The sequence below is a fragment of the Drosophila innubila genome, chromosome X (assembly GCF_004354385.1).
Source record: "Drosophila innubila isolate TH190305 chromosome X, UK_Dinn_1.0, whole genome shotgun sequence".
NCBI lineage: Eukaryota > Metazoa > Arthropoda > Insecta > Diptera > Drosophilidae > Drosophila > Drosophila innubila.
In genome coordinates this window covers 391369-406039 of record NC_047626.1, presented here as the reverse complement: position 1 = coordinate 406039, position 14671 = coordinate 391369, and the positions used below count along the sequence as shown (strand labels likewise).

The window sequence follows — 14671 nt, the reverse complement described above, 5'->3', positions numbered from 1 at the left end:
CAAAACTTTGGAATTAAAATCCCAAAAAAAAAAATAAAAAATAAAAAAAAAAGAGCGCGACACAAGCTATTTTTGTTTCGGTTCCGTCTGCTGCAGTTATAACAGTGCTGCTAGATATTTCAAATAGCCTATAATATTAAAAATTTTTACTTTAAAAGTGTTCATTTTTTAAAAACTTCTATAAAGCTAAAAATTACAAAAATGCAATAAAATGAATTATAGGAAATTATATGAAAATTCAGATTTATTTTATTTGATTTAATCGACTTTTTTTTTCCATTGTCCGATATTCAAAATAATAATAAATACTTTAGGGTCAATTTAATTAAATATACGTTTTTTTAAAATAAATACATTTTAAAATCAATTAATATTATTAATTGACAATTTTCTGCATTTTTCACCACAAAAACTTAATTTCAATTAAATGTTGCACTAAACCAGATTTACTAACTCCAGAACATTAAATTTTCTTAAACATATTAAGTATGTGCATATGTCGAAAAAATGAAAAATTAATATAATTTATATTTTTTTTCTGCAAATTATCTATCTTTTATATTTACAATAAAGTCAGGTCTGGCTATAAAAAGGCTTAAATGTCAGCACAGCTACTGCTTCTTGTCATTTACTCTTTTTTTTTAATACTTATTTGAATTTTAAATAATTATTATTTAATTTTATGAAATTTCCTAATATTATTAAATATAATTTTCTTGAATATTTTGGTGACTTTTTCTATATAATTTTTTTTCGCTGTTTTGTGTCCGCATTTCAAAATGAGCATAAAAAGAAACAACAACCAAAAAAAAAAAAAAAAATTCGCTTTTGCTTTGCTCCGCTGCCCCGTCTCTGTCGCTGCCTCTGCCCTGCTCTGCGCAGCGCGCTCAAATTTTTGGACGACTGCGCTGCCAGCTGCTGTAATGTGCTGCTGCCAGCGCTGCTGCGGCGACGCAACGCGTCGTGTGACGACTGCAGTGACTCGACGTCGCGTCGTCGTCGCTGGTGATCGTCGTCGTTGTTGTTGTTGTCGTTGTTGTTGTTGTCGTTATTCGGTTTCGGGCTGCTGTTGACGTTGACGCTGACGGCGACGTCGCTGCACTCCAATGGCAAATCGCAAGCCCAAAAAATGAAGGAAATATGTACATGCGTGTGTGTGTGTGTGTGAGTGTGTCTGTAAAAAAAAGTTGTATTAAAAAAAAGAGCAAACACAGGGGCACACACACATTCACTCACACACTCACACACACACACACACAATGGCAGGCTATACGCTGATTCAATTGGGCAGAACTCACACACACACACACTCACACACACACACAGTTAAGCAGCAGGGCGCAACACATTTAACTGCATTTTTTCGGAACTCAGTTGAGCTTTTTAATTCGATCGGTTCAGTTACTAAAGTTAGTTCAGACAATACGCACAATTTTTCCAATTTTTTGCAATTTTTACACATAACAAATTTCAAATTTGCAAACACAAAATTTTTCAAATTCGAATTCGAGTTCGAATTTCGAGGTGCGCTTTTTTCGAACAGTGCATGCGGATCATAGATAAACAACAACAAGTGCAACAGCAACAACAACAACAACAAGTGCAAGGATTTAAAAAAGCTCTTTGAGCTTTTTTTGCTGCACTGCAAATAAAATTTTTTTTTTTATTTGTGCCACATACAATTAATTTTTTTGTGCAGTGTTTAAAAGAAACTTGGCAAACTGCAAAAAAGATAAGAAAATCAAATAAAAAATTGTGCAAAGTGAAAAGTCATAAAAAACAAGCAGAAGAAGAAGAAGAAGAAAAGAGTAGAAAGCAGAAAAGAAAAGGAAGAAGAAGAAGCAGAGCAAATTTCAAGTTAAACATGTGAAAATTATAAAGAATATCATAAAACTGAACTGAAATCTCAATTCTACAGCTGCAGTTCCAGTCTTCCAGTCTTTCCGTCTTCCAGTTTCCAGTCTTCCAGGTACGTTACAATTCTATGCACTGGAAGTCAAGATAGTTGCCCAATTTTGGCAGTGTAGAAAGCGAGAGAGAGAGAGAGATAATCAAATGTGCTCAAATATTTTTGAGTGACATTTATTGCATTACCCTACTCCTACCCCCCTCCCTCACACACACCCTTTTCACTTTCCTCTCAACCTTCGCCCCTGCAAGGAAGTGCTGCATTTCTCACACTCACACACACACACATGTATATATATATATATATATATTTATATATGCATGTATGTTACTCTTTCACATAATCAGGCGACTCTCTTTATCCCGTCTGTACACACACATACAGTTGCTGCAGAAAGTGTTTGGACATCAAAACACAAATTTACACAATTTCTTTTGTTAAAAAAAATATATGGAATACTAAGGGGCTCCGCCCTCTGCTTGCTTCGCTCGCCGATCCCCAGCTCATATATGGAATATTAGTGCAAAATTGTTTAGTTCTGGTTAGAAATTCAAAATTTAACTAAACTTTCAAATTAAAGTGTATTTATGTATTATAAAAAAATATATATATTTATATTTTTTTATGCATTTTTATTGAACAATTAAGATAAAAAATTATTATTTTCATAGAAAATAAAAATTTTTTTAAATAAAAATAATACAGTGGCTTTCAGCTTATTTGACCCACTATATTTTGTCTAGGTTCTAATTTTAGTGTTTAATTCAAATATAACATATTTATAATATTTTTTTTTCTTATTTATAATTTTTGTTTTATGGGAAATTTAAAAACTGTATATATACAGTGGCTCTCCACTTATTTGACCCACTACATTTTTAAGTAGGTCTTTCAAGTGGTTCATTCAATTACAATATATTTAAATTTTTATAAAAAAAAAAAAAATGTGCATTTTATTTCTTGTTTTTAAAATTTTTTTTTTTTAATAAAAATTTTATTACAAATTTTATAAAAGTACGCTGTCAGCTACATTGAGATTTTGTGCACACACTGGCTTGACTAACTGTACATATGTATATATATAAAAAGCACGACATTTGAGTCACACAAAAAGCTGAAGAGCAAGCTTTAAATTAAAGCAACAGCAGTGAGTGCATGTGGGCACAAGAGACAGACAGACAGACAGAGAGAGAGAGAGTGTGACAAGCTGCAAATGCAATGCAGACTGATCTGCCAATGCAACTCAACCTAATTCAACTCCACTCAACTCAACGCGCGCTCTCACTCACTCTCTCTCTCTCTCAACTCCACGCTGTTCAGCAAAAGGACATTTGACTCAAACAAAGCGAGAGCGCAAGCTTAAGTAACAGAGTGAGTGCACACGCTCTTTCTCTCTCTCTCTCTCTCTGTGCATAGTGTGAAGCTAGTTAGAGTGGGACACGCTACCAAATGCAATGCATGCGTTATTTTAATTCAACACAAGATAGGAATTCATCTTAACTTAACTCAACTCAACATAATTCAGTAACAGGATAAATTGAACTCAACTTAAATTAATCCTCTAACACGTTAGACCTAAATTTTTAGAGGGTTAACGCAGCTCAACTCAACTTTACTTGACGCTTTTGCGACTCAACTTTGTGCAGTAACAGAAGAAATTCAACACAACTTAACGCTATATACATATTAACTCTGTCCAGTGGCAGGACATTTGAGTCATTCAAACTTGTGAAAGTCAAAGTGCTGTCTCTGTCTCTGTGCTGCATAGCTTCGAGTAAGTAAGAGTGGTAGAAGCTACAAATGCACTGCATGCTGATCTGCCAATGAATTCAACTCCATTTCAATTCAACTCAAGGCAGCGAATTCAACTCAACTTAACTCAACTTTATTCAACTCAAATACAACGACGCTCTCCCAACGCAACGCAAGGCAGCGAGCGCTCTCTCAAGTTTTTGTGCATGCTGCCTGTGTGTGCGTGTGTTTGTTGCTTTGCCCTTCACAGGCGCTCTTCGTCCCAGTAACAGTAACAGGCGCTGTCGCTGTCGCTGCCGTCGTCGTCGTCGTCGTCGTCGTCGCAGTTGCAGCTTTGAGATCATTAGCACTTTTGAGTCACAGTTGCCCTTCGCTGGCGATGTTGGCGAATTTAAGAGTTAAATGTGTGCGTGCGTGTGTGTGTGTTTGTGTGTGATGTACGATTATATTTAGTAGAAGAAACATTTCGCATGCACATTTTTCGGCAAAGGGAGCAGCAGCAATGCGTGGCGCGGGAAGAGAGCGGTGAGGGAGGAGTGGGGTGGTGGGGAGAGGTGAGGGGAAGAGAGCGAGGCCAAGTTGCAGGAAGTCGTTACCATACAGTAGCAACAACAACAACATCGTTTGTCGCTCGTTCGTTCGTTCGTTCGTTCGTGTTGCCTTCGTGTTGCTTTCGTGTTATTGTTCGTTGCCTTTGTTGAAATTTGCTGTTGTTGATGTTGTTGCTGTTGCTGTTGCTGATCAAGAGGATCTTTTTTTTTTTTGTTGTATTTTGTTGCAGTGTGCTTTGTGGCATTTTCATTTCGCCTGCAGTTTCGCATTCAGCGTCGCAACGCACGAATCGTCGCATCGTCGAATCCATCGCGGCGGCAGCTTACAAAAAAAAAATAACAATCGGGCCATAAACAATTTTTTGAAAAATTAAAGCTAAAAAAACGCCTCTCTCAAACTCTATTCAAATTCCAAAATAAAATCAAATTTTTCGCCAGTACACTGTTAATAATTGTATACTTTTGTTTATTTTTTTTAAGTGCATTTTCATAGTTTTTTGTACACAACTCGTCATTTATTTATACGCACTTTTGTTGTTTTTTTTTTCGCTTTGTGTTTTTTATTATTTTTGTTATTGTTGTTGCATTTTATTTTGCTCGTGATACGCAACTTACAACTCAGGACATGCGTTTAGAATCAATATACAGTATTACATAAATGTACAGACATACATACATACATACCTCTGCCAAAATCAAGGCACAAAAAAAAACACCAAACTTTAACTCAGGAACTGCACACTTGAATATACCGCTGACAGGTAAGGTTACGTTTCTGTATGTCAATATTATAATACATAGAACTAGTAAATATATTTTGACAGCTGAATTTGTGTCACAAAATGAATATCGTTAATTTTGGGGGTTTAATATACGTTTTCCTACGAAAAAAAAGTTCAAAATCCAATTACATATTGTTCCTAATGATTATGAAACAGGTTTTTCCTCATTTTTTACTCAAAATATTTTTCTTAATTGAATTTACAAATTTTTAGCAAGAATTACAAAGATAATATACTCTAAGTAGCAAAATTTTAATTAAATTCAAATTAAAAAACCGAAAATATGTTGTTCCTTATAATATTGAAACTGATTTCTGTCAATTTTTGTACTCTAAATGTTTTTATTAATTGAATTTACTAATTTATAAATAAATCTGGATAAAGGTTACGCACTATATGAAAATTTTAAATAGATTTTCATCCATTTTAATTTTCTGAAATGTTAGTTTTAGTTAATTAGTTGCTCTTCTTTTAATGCTTACAGAAATATTTTAATATTCGCAAAAAAAAAAAAAATAAAGTTAATGAAGGAGGTTCATCAAATTAAACTATTTTTCAGATATAACATAAAAAGAACAAATAAAGTTTGTCAAGAAACACTTTACACATTAAAAATTCATTGATTTTTTGACTTTAGGTATACAAATAATAGCCTTTTATTTAAGTAAAGTCAAATTTGTAAACGAATAATAATGTACTACGTTAATTTGTGAAAAAAATAAGAAAACTATAAATAGTTATGTAATTTCTACAAAAATATTCGTAAGGATTTAAAAAAAACGTATTCAAATTTCACGTTTTTAATCTGTCAACGCACTTGCTTGACTAACTGTAAATACAGTGGGAGATAGAAAGCAAAAGTGAAGCACAACTTTCGCTTTTCAATTCTAGTTGGAAATGCACTCAACTGGGAATGATACTCGCAATGATTTGTAGAAGAGGAAGAGTAGAAGGAGCCGAAGATGCGGAAACACAGTCAAAGGGGGGAGGGGGGTAGACAAGCACGCACTCTACCACAAAAACTGCAACACGAAGGTCCGAGAGAGTAGAGAAGAGAAGAGAGCGGGAGTTTTGTCTATTTTTATTTGCAACTCTTTTAGATATACATACATACAAAAACATATATTTTTTTGTTGGCTAGTTGGACGACCGAGACCCCAAAGCCCGAGACCCTGAATTGCAGCCAGAGGAGACCGGTATACACACACACATACACACACACACACATACGCATATAGATATAAAAAAAAAAGAAAGAAAGAAAGAAAGAGACGCACTTACATACAGAAAAGTGCACATGCAACATGCAGACAAAGGTGACGTAATGGCAACTCTACTCCACTAACACATTTTTCTACATTCCGCCATTCCGTCACTGCGCCATTCCGCCATTCGTCGTCGTCGTCTGTGGAGACGAGAAAAACTGAATGAAAATTGCAGCGAAGCAGAAAGAGAAACGACAAAAACTAGGAGACAAACGGGACAGTGGGACAGTGGCACATGGCACAGTGGAACAAACGAGACGGCAGACAGACAGACAGACATGTGTATATATGTATACACGCAGACAGCGCTGTTGTTGGGGCTCTCTTCCTCTCCCGCTCCCGCTCTCCGTTTCCCTTTTCTTCTCTCCCTCGCTTCGTTTGCCTTTCAAGAGGATGCTAGGCAAATGGCTGCTGTTTTGCTGTGTTGCCATTTTGGCTATTTTATAGCTAGACGTGACAATTTCGTCAGCTTTCGACTATCTAAGTCGCTAATTTTGTTGAAATGCGTTTTTAAAAAATGATTTCAATACTTTTTAAGCTAGCCAGATAACTTGAATATAATTATATGCAAAAATCAAATATTGTGATGTTAAAATCTTTTTTGTTAATGGGATTAATGTTTTAAGATCAGCTCATCAAATACAATATGGAAATGAAAAGCTTACAATACCATTAAATATTACAATTTATGCGGCAAAAATAAATACTCCTACGATTTATTGATGTTTTTAAAATGTAAACCAGCCTCTCTTTTTATGAGAGTGGCTCTTTTTAAATGAAATTGGCTATTTTTAAAATGAAATCGGTTTTTTTTATTGAAATAAGCTACTTTTTAATGATAATGCATAATTTGTAATGAAATTGGCTTTTTTTTAATGGAATTCGGAATTTTTAAAAATAGTTTTAGCGCATTTTTATTTTTTTAAGTGGCTATTTCTAGCTTCTTTTTTTTTGTGTGTATGATCAAAGTAGATATTTTAGCCCTTGAAAGTGTGACAACACTACTGCGTAGAGTTTATAGAAAGTTTGGACGCAGCGACAACAACAACAACAACAACTCTTCGCAGACGATGTGTGCATGCGTGTGTGTGTGTATCTGTGTGTGTGTTTATCTGTGTGTGTGCAAGTGCCCGACATTCAAGGTTGGACGGCGTACGACTTGTTTTCCTGTTCTTCTTGTTGTTGTTATTGTTATGGTTGTTTTTGTTTTATTATGTCTCTCTGCCTGTGTCTATGCCGCTGCCTCTGCCGCTGCCTGCGTCGCTGCTGTCTGCAGTTGTTGTAGTTTCAGTTACAACAAAGCAAATGCAGCAAAGTGAAGTTGATTTCCAGGAACACCAACAACAACAACTGAACAAGAAGAAGAAGAAGCAGCAAAAAAAAAAAAAAGAATTATGCAAAAAAAGAAGAATGTAACAGTAAAATGTGAAGCCATCGGCAACGGAAGAAGACTTCGTAGGGCTTCGCAGTCGCCGTTGGCGTCGCAGCTGCAGCGCTGCCAGCGAAATTGAGCTGTTATTTACAGTTAATCAAAATGACAGAAGTCGGTCGTAGTTGTGTGTGTGTGTGTGTGTGTATGAGTGTATTTGTGAATAATTAGAACTGTCCGCCCTACTGCAAGAAGAGGAAGAAGAAGAAATTGCCGTCAACACTTCCGCTGGCCTTGGAAGACAATAAACAATAATCAACTAACATCAACTGCCTTCAATTAATCTAAGGAAGAACTTCAATTCAGTTAATTCCGCAGACGGATGACTCAGTCCGAAACACCCATGGACAAAATAATATAACTGGTAAAAATACCGGAACCCTTAACCGAAACTAAACGTTTCATTTTTAGAACCGCAACCGAATTCGTAGAAAACCGTTACCGAAATATGCCATGTGTATTATAATTTTATAAAATGCAGTATTATTATTAGAAAGTAAACCAAATTTCCAAGTATTTACCAATTGTTATGTGGTTATTCTTGGTTTTCAAAGTTTAGTCATTTAATTTTTTCGAAATTAGGTATTTCCAATGGAGTCAATTAAGTGCGATAAGAAGTTATGGCAAAGTTCTGGCAAATTCTACACACTTGTAGAGCATGCACACACACACACACACTGCAGGCATTAATGATGATGATGATGATGACGATGACGAAGATAATGACGATAACGATGCCATTCAAACAGTTCCAAGGGCAGTTCTGCGAGAATTGCAAAATGCAACAAACGGAGACAAGTGCGTGGGTCTCGGCTTTGTAGACAGACAGACGGACAAACAGACAGCTGAAGAGTAGACGACGGTACGGCATCAGTGTTGATAATTTAGCTACTTTCCGGCTAGTTTTGACGGCAGTTGTAGTGGCAATGATTTTTTTAAGCTTTTTCATCCGATTTATATATTTTTATTACTCATTGTTACATTACCTTCTCTAACTAGACATTTTCAACACTTTAGTGCTTTTTAAAACCGTAGAAACCAACTAAAAAGTGCTAAAATCAAAATTTCGAAGAAAATTACAATAAAATACTAGCGATTCTTTAGTATACAGAATTCTGCAGGCCAAATTCATATGCGTCTAGCTCTTAGAATGGCAAAGGCTAGTACTGATCTGGTTATATACACTTTATAGCGTCAAAATGGTGTCCTAATGCTTTCAAAATTTATAGTAAACTTGAGCTTTTTTCATACACGATAAATTTGCGTATAAAAGAAACAAAGGTACTATAGTAATTTTGTATTCCTTTGCGAAACGGAGTTTTATTTTGAAAACCAAGATACTATAAGGAACAATTTCAACATATTAAATATTATGTTTTGCTTACTTCGTTACTCCGAAATCTTTATTTTATTCAAGACAAATCGCAGTTACTATTTTTTTTTTTTTGGTGTCATTTTTAGTTATTTTTTTTATTTTTATATTCAAAGCTTGTAGCTATTTTTATGCTTGTATGCATGTGAAGGAGTTGGCAACACTGGCCTGCATCTTGTGGTGCACGCGAAATTCTCGGAAACGTTTATTCCAAGGCCGCATTCACAGCTATACAGCTATATAGCTATATAGCTATGGGCGACTAACTGTGGCTAGAGGCATTGCCATTGTCGAGATAACAGAATAAAAAAAAAAAAATAATAAAAGAATAAGTATTAAATAAAAGGCCGATAACTGAAACTCCTTCTCTTGCTTGTTCTGCTTCTCCTTTGGCTTTGCCTTCTCATACTTCTCACTCAATTGTGACCCAACCTCAACTTTGTTGCATAGGAAAAGCGAAAGGGACTGCAAAAGGGAGACAGAGAAAGACACAGAGGCAGAGTCTGAGACTGAGAAAGTTTGCTGCACTTTATGTCTCTTGATTTTTCTGTATATTTTCTTCAGCTTCTTCTTCAACTTGTTCTTCTGCTGATTATTTTTATTATTCGCAGTCAGTCAGTTGGTCATTGGTGTCATGTGCATCGTCTTTTACTTCTCTCTTTTCCTTCTCCCCTCTTCCTACTCCCTCTGCTAGTCTGGGCCAAGACTCTCCCCAAGTCGTCTCAGTTTACATCGGTTTTTTAAGGGGTATTTTGCAGACAGCATAGCTATCACATGGATGGTAATATAATCTCTCTATTTTTTTTTTCTTCTGTGTTAGCAACGGTAAATGGGAATTTTTTTAAATTCTGTTATTGAACATGTGTCGTATACGTAATTTATACGTACCCTTATATTTGCAGCAATAGGAAATGCCAATGTGAGCACAAGCTTAAGTTTTAAAATAAAATATCTATCTGTATATATTGTTTGTTTAAATTAAATATTAAAAAAAATACAAAAATAAAGCACAAATTAGGAAATTCAACTAAGGAAACAAATCCAAAGGACAATTAAATTATTACTAATAAAATAATTTTTTTATATTCAAGGATTAACATTATCATTGTTTGATTTTTTAGTTTTAAATTGCTTAAAAATATTTTTTTAAAAATTGAAAATAAATTAAATTGTATTTAATAAGTTATAACATCAATTTGATATATTAAAAAAAATCTCAAGCATTTGTATGAAATAATTCCCTATACAAATGTGGCACAACCTTACTTAGAATACGAAAATTTTGAATATGATGATTCGGAAACCAAAATTAGGGTTTTTACCTCGTTTTTGTACTCTGTATAGTTAGTTAAATTTCCCAATTTATGATCACATTGTTTTCATCCTTATCTATTATTTTATTCTTCGGTTTTGTTTTTCTATGTTTTTGTAATTTTAACAATTTAGCAGAATTCGTATGAGAAATGAATTTGGTTGAAATAAGCTGTGAGTTACTATTTTTTATTATATAGAACACACAATGTAAGCATTTGTTTTGCCAAGACTTGTTTCCAAATTTCGGTATTTTTAGTACGAATGAGAACACATAATAAAGAAGAAAGAAACGAAGATTTCGTAAATGAAATGAGCATTGAACCCGAGAATCGTTTCCACTCAACAATGCATCTCTCTCTCTCTCTCTCTCTCTCTCTCTCTCTCTCTCTCTCTCTTCTCTTACCCTCAACACCACCAATATTTTTATTCTATTGATTTGGCATTCAGAGAGTAACGGCATTTGTAGCTCGCTATATAAAAATACAAAAATAAAACTGGAAAAACTGCCAAAAAAAAAAAACCAGCTTTAAGCCAAGTTTAAGTCACATGGCAGTTGGTCAAGTAATTGTTTTGACAGCATTTAAAAATATGCGCATATTTTATTTTGGCTTAATAAAATATCTGTTTTTTTATCTATTTGTTTATAGTTGCTTATGGTGCCAAAAACAAGCTAAAATTTTATTATTAATAGGTGGCAATTTTATTAAAAAAAATTACAAATAATTGCAGTTGCTCACAGCTTATTTGACCCAACAGATTTTTTACTATGTTTTTTTCAATTGCTTAATTTAGCTGAAATATAATTTAAAAAATAAAAAAAAAATATTTGGCATAGGTCTAAAAATAAAATAACATTTTTCAGCTCACATTTTTTATTTTTTTTTTTGAAAAGTTTAAAAAAAAAATCAAAACTTTAAGTATGAAAAAGTACTTGTAATAACTATATTTAAAATTATAAACTATCAATACAATAAATAAAAGCAATAAATAAATAAAATAAAATAAGCTAAATATATAAAATTAAAAGATAAATTCATAAAAAATGTGTAAAATATAATAGTTGTGGGTAAAATAAGCTGAGAGCCACTGTTCATATGTAGTTTGTATTTACATACATACATTCTATATATTAACTATATACATAGCCTTAAAAGAACACAGCAATAGCGAGTGATCGAGAGAGAGAGAGAACCGGTCATAGTAACCAATTGGTTTCATTCCCCATTCCACTGCTCCACAAATTGCACATACACACACACGATCGCAGTCAAAGCAGCCGAACGCAGCCGATGTCGCTGCCAATGCCGATTCATTTCCATTTCCCACTGTGTTTGCATTCGCATTCGCATATTTTTGCCTCCGCACATTTTTATCTAATAACCTTGTGCAATGTTATTAAACCCAAAAAGTTTCTTAACCTCGCCGGCATTGCGGCAGCGCAGCAGCGGGCGGCGGGCAGCAGCAGCGGGCAGCGCAGCTGCGACCAACACTCTTTATACATATATGTATGATGAGAAATGCTAATACGCAAGTGTGTGCTTATATGTATGTATGTGTGTGCAAATAATCAACGCAGCAGCGACAACGACAACGCACAAAGCTTTAACAACAACAACATCAACAGAAAATAGCTTGCTCACAAATACAAATGCAATTGTGCATGCACACGAATAAGTGCAGAAAGAGCGAGAGTGCGTATTGGGAAGGCCTAAGCTTGATAGGCAGCGCTCTCTCTCTCTCGCTCTCGCTCTCGCCCACTCCTTGTGTATGTACAGCGGCTCGCAGCTTATTCGACCCACTACTTTTACATATTACACATTTTTAATGCATTTACATGTGTATTTATATTTTAATGGAAAAGTGATGTACATACATACATAAATAAAATTAAGTTGCAGATTTGCAAATTAATCTTGAACTTTAGCAAATTTTATTTCTTATTTATTTAATTAATATTGTCAGCAATTAAAACAATATAGTTAAAAATGTAGTGAGCCACTGTACATACATACATATGTATTGTATGTATGCAAGTGTCAAAGGTTTATTGTATGTACACAAGGGCGTACGCAGGATAAAAATTAAGGGAACAATTTCTTTAGTATGTATTTTAATACCATGTGCGGGAAAGATTTTTGAATGATCTAGTATGTCCGACTGTTCGCTGAAGCCCCCTGCCCATACCAGCGTACGCCCTTGTATGTACATACATATGTACATATGTGTGTCAATTGAATACAATTCTTGGAGTTTGCTTTTTAGTATGTGCATAAAAATTAATACATACATATGTATACATACACATGTAAGTATGTATACATACTACACCCAATAGCAGTCCACATGTCAATTGCAAAGCAAACAAGCAAAATGCCATGTAATACAAATACAAATTAAATGGTGCATTTACATATATATGCACACACACACATGCGCATCACAAAGATGCGCAGCTTACTTTGCTTTTTGTTTTAGCTTTTGTGCGCTCTCCCTCTGTGTGTGTGCTTGTGTGCGTGCGTGTGTGTGTTTGCTTTTATTTCTTTTTGTTTTTGTGGGTTGACTTTTTTTTGCAAAGCATTGCGTTGTAGGCTTTTGTTTTGTGTATTGTGTGTATGTATGTACACAAATGCATGCCTGTGTGTTTGTATAGCTTGCTTCATCTTCTTTCTTTTTTTTAAATTATATATGCATTTATTTCAGTTGTTTTTGTGTTTTTTTTTTGACAAGAAATTTTGCCAGGTTGCATTTAACTTGAAAAGTGCCTTGTTGCGTTTTGTTAAAATTAATAAAAAACAAAATTAACTAAGGCCTAAGTAGAAACTGCAAATTGTTTGTGTCAGCAGTTGAGCGTACAGTTCACAAAATCCGCACACTGCACACAATCCACACACTGCACACAATCCACACTCCTTTGCCCTTGTGCTCAATATGCTGATCAAATAGAAACAGCGCGTGCGAGCGAGATGGCAGCAGTTGCCAAGCAGACGTCACGACGACCACAGTGACAACAAAAGGTGAATGCACGCTGACTGACGCAAGCAAATTAATTAACTAAATAAAATCAAATCAAATGAAGTGCGAAAAAAGAAAACTTAGTAACTCTAGAGTTTTTCTAAGATTTGACACATACACACATACATACAGTGAGTCCACTAATTGTTTTGCCAGAAAACAAATTTAGTTATTGTTATTTATTTTATTAAAAAAAAAATAAGAATAATAAAATGCATTTGTGTCAAATAAATTTAGTGCGCAACTGTAATTGGCTTAGATCTAAAACGTACCTGGAAATATGTATGCAACTATCTCTTTGAGTTTGCGTAATCATTTACATGTATGCGTGTGAGGGAAACGCACTCCAGTGCATTCTGTCTCTGTCTGTCACATCGCATACACTGATTGTGTCATTTGCAGTTCAATGCTCATTAAAGCTCTGCTCTGCTCCACACACGGCAGGCCAATAACTGATTGGCCACTGCCTACTCCTCCTCCCACTCCCACTCCTACTCCTTCAGTCACACTGCTGCTGCTGCTGCCTCTCCTTCTCTCTCTTTCTCGTCGCATTATCAAAGTCAACGTCGAGACGAACAATAATGTGACTTTGTTTTTGTTACACATTTTTCAGTAATGCTGATGCTGCTGCTGCACATGGGCGTCGGCAGCGGCGTCGTTGACGTTGACGTCGGCATTGCTCGAAAAACGTCGCGAGTTCAAAGAACTAAAAGCGACGGCGACGGCGACAGCGACGTTAACTGCAAAAACATTTGCCGCGCACAAATCACTTCCCCTTCCCATATTTGAATGCGATCCATGGATACACACACACAAACACATGCACTTACATAAAATTACATATTTTTATTTTTATGTATGCATTTATTTTTAAAATTTTGCACAAAACACTTCGAAATATATACATATAAATATATATGTATTTTTTTGCAACTATTACAAAAATAAAGGGGTGGTCGGCGGTAAGGGGGTTTGGGGGTGCTAAGTCGCTAGTTGGAACTTAAACTAACGACAACCAAATCGAAACGCGTTCCACTCTCAACTAAAAATCCAACTGGAAAATTCAACGGCGTCGATCTATGAAATTCTCTAGCAGCGAAAACTACTCAAGAGAGAGCAAAACTTACATTGCTTCATAGTTTTTGTTTTGGTTTTGTTTGTGCTGAGAGAGCCTAGATAAGCCAAAGTCGAAAAGCGCTCAAATAGATACAAAAACTATGCGACACACAAAACTAGTTGAGCGAGCGAGAGAGAGGGAGAGAGAGCAGCATTAGAGCTTTTGAGT

At 35.0% G+C, this 14671-nt stretch overlaps 1 long non-coding RNA gene across 1 annotated transcript in view; it reads right to left on the bottom strand.

Moving 5' to 3' along the window:
- The window catches only part of LOC117794362, an 88105-nt gene extending 73668 nt beyond the window's left edge, over positions 1-14437 (bottom strand). The window contains exon 1 of the long non-coding RNA XR_004618412.1: positions 13659-14437. This is a non-coding gene — a long non-coding RNA (uncharacterized LOC117794362). The remainder of the gene's footprint in view (positions 1-13658) is intronic.
- Between the last annotated feature and the right edge of the window lie 234 nt (positions 14438-14671).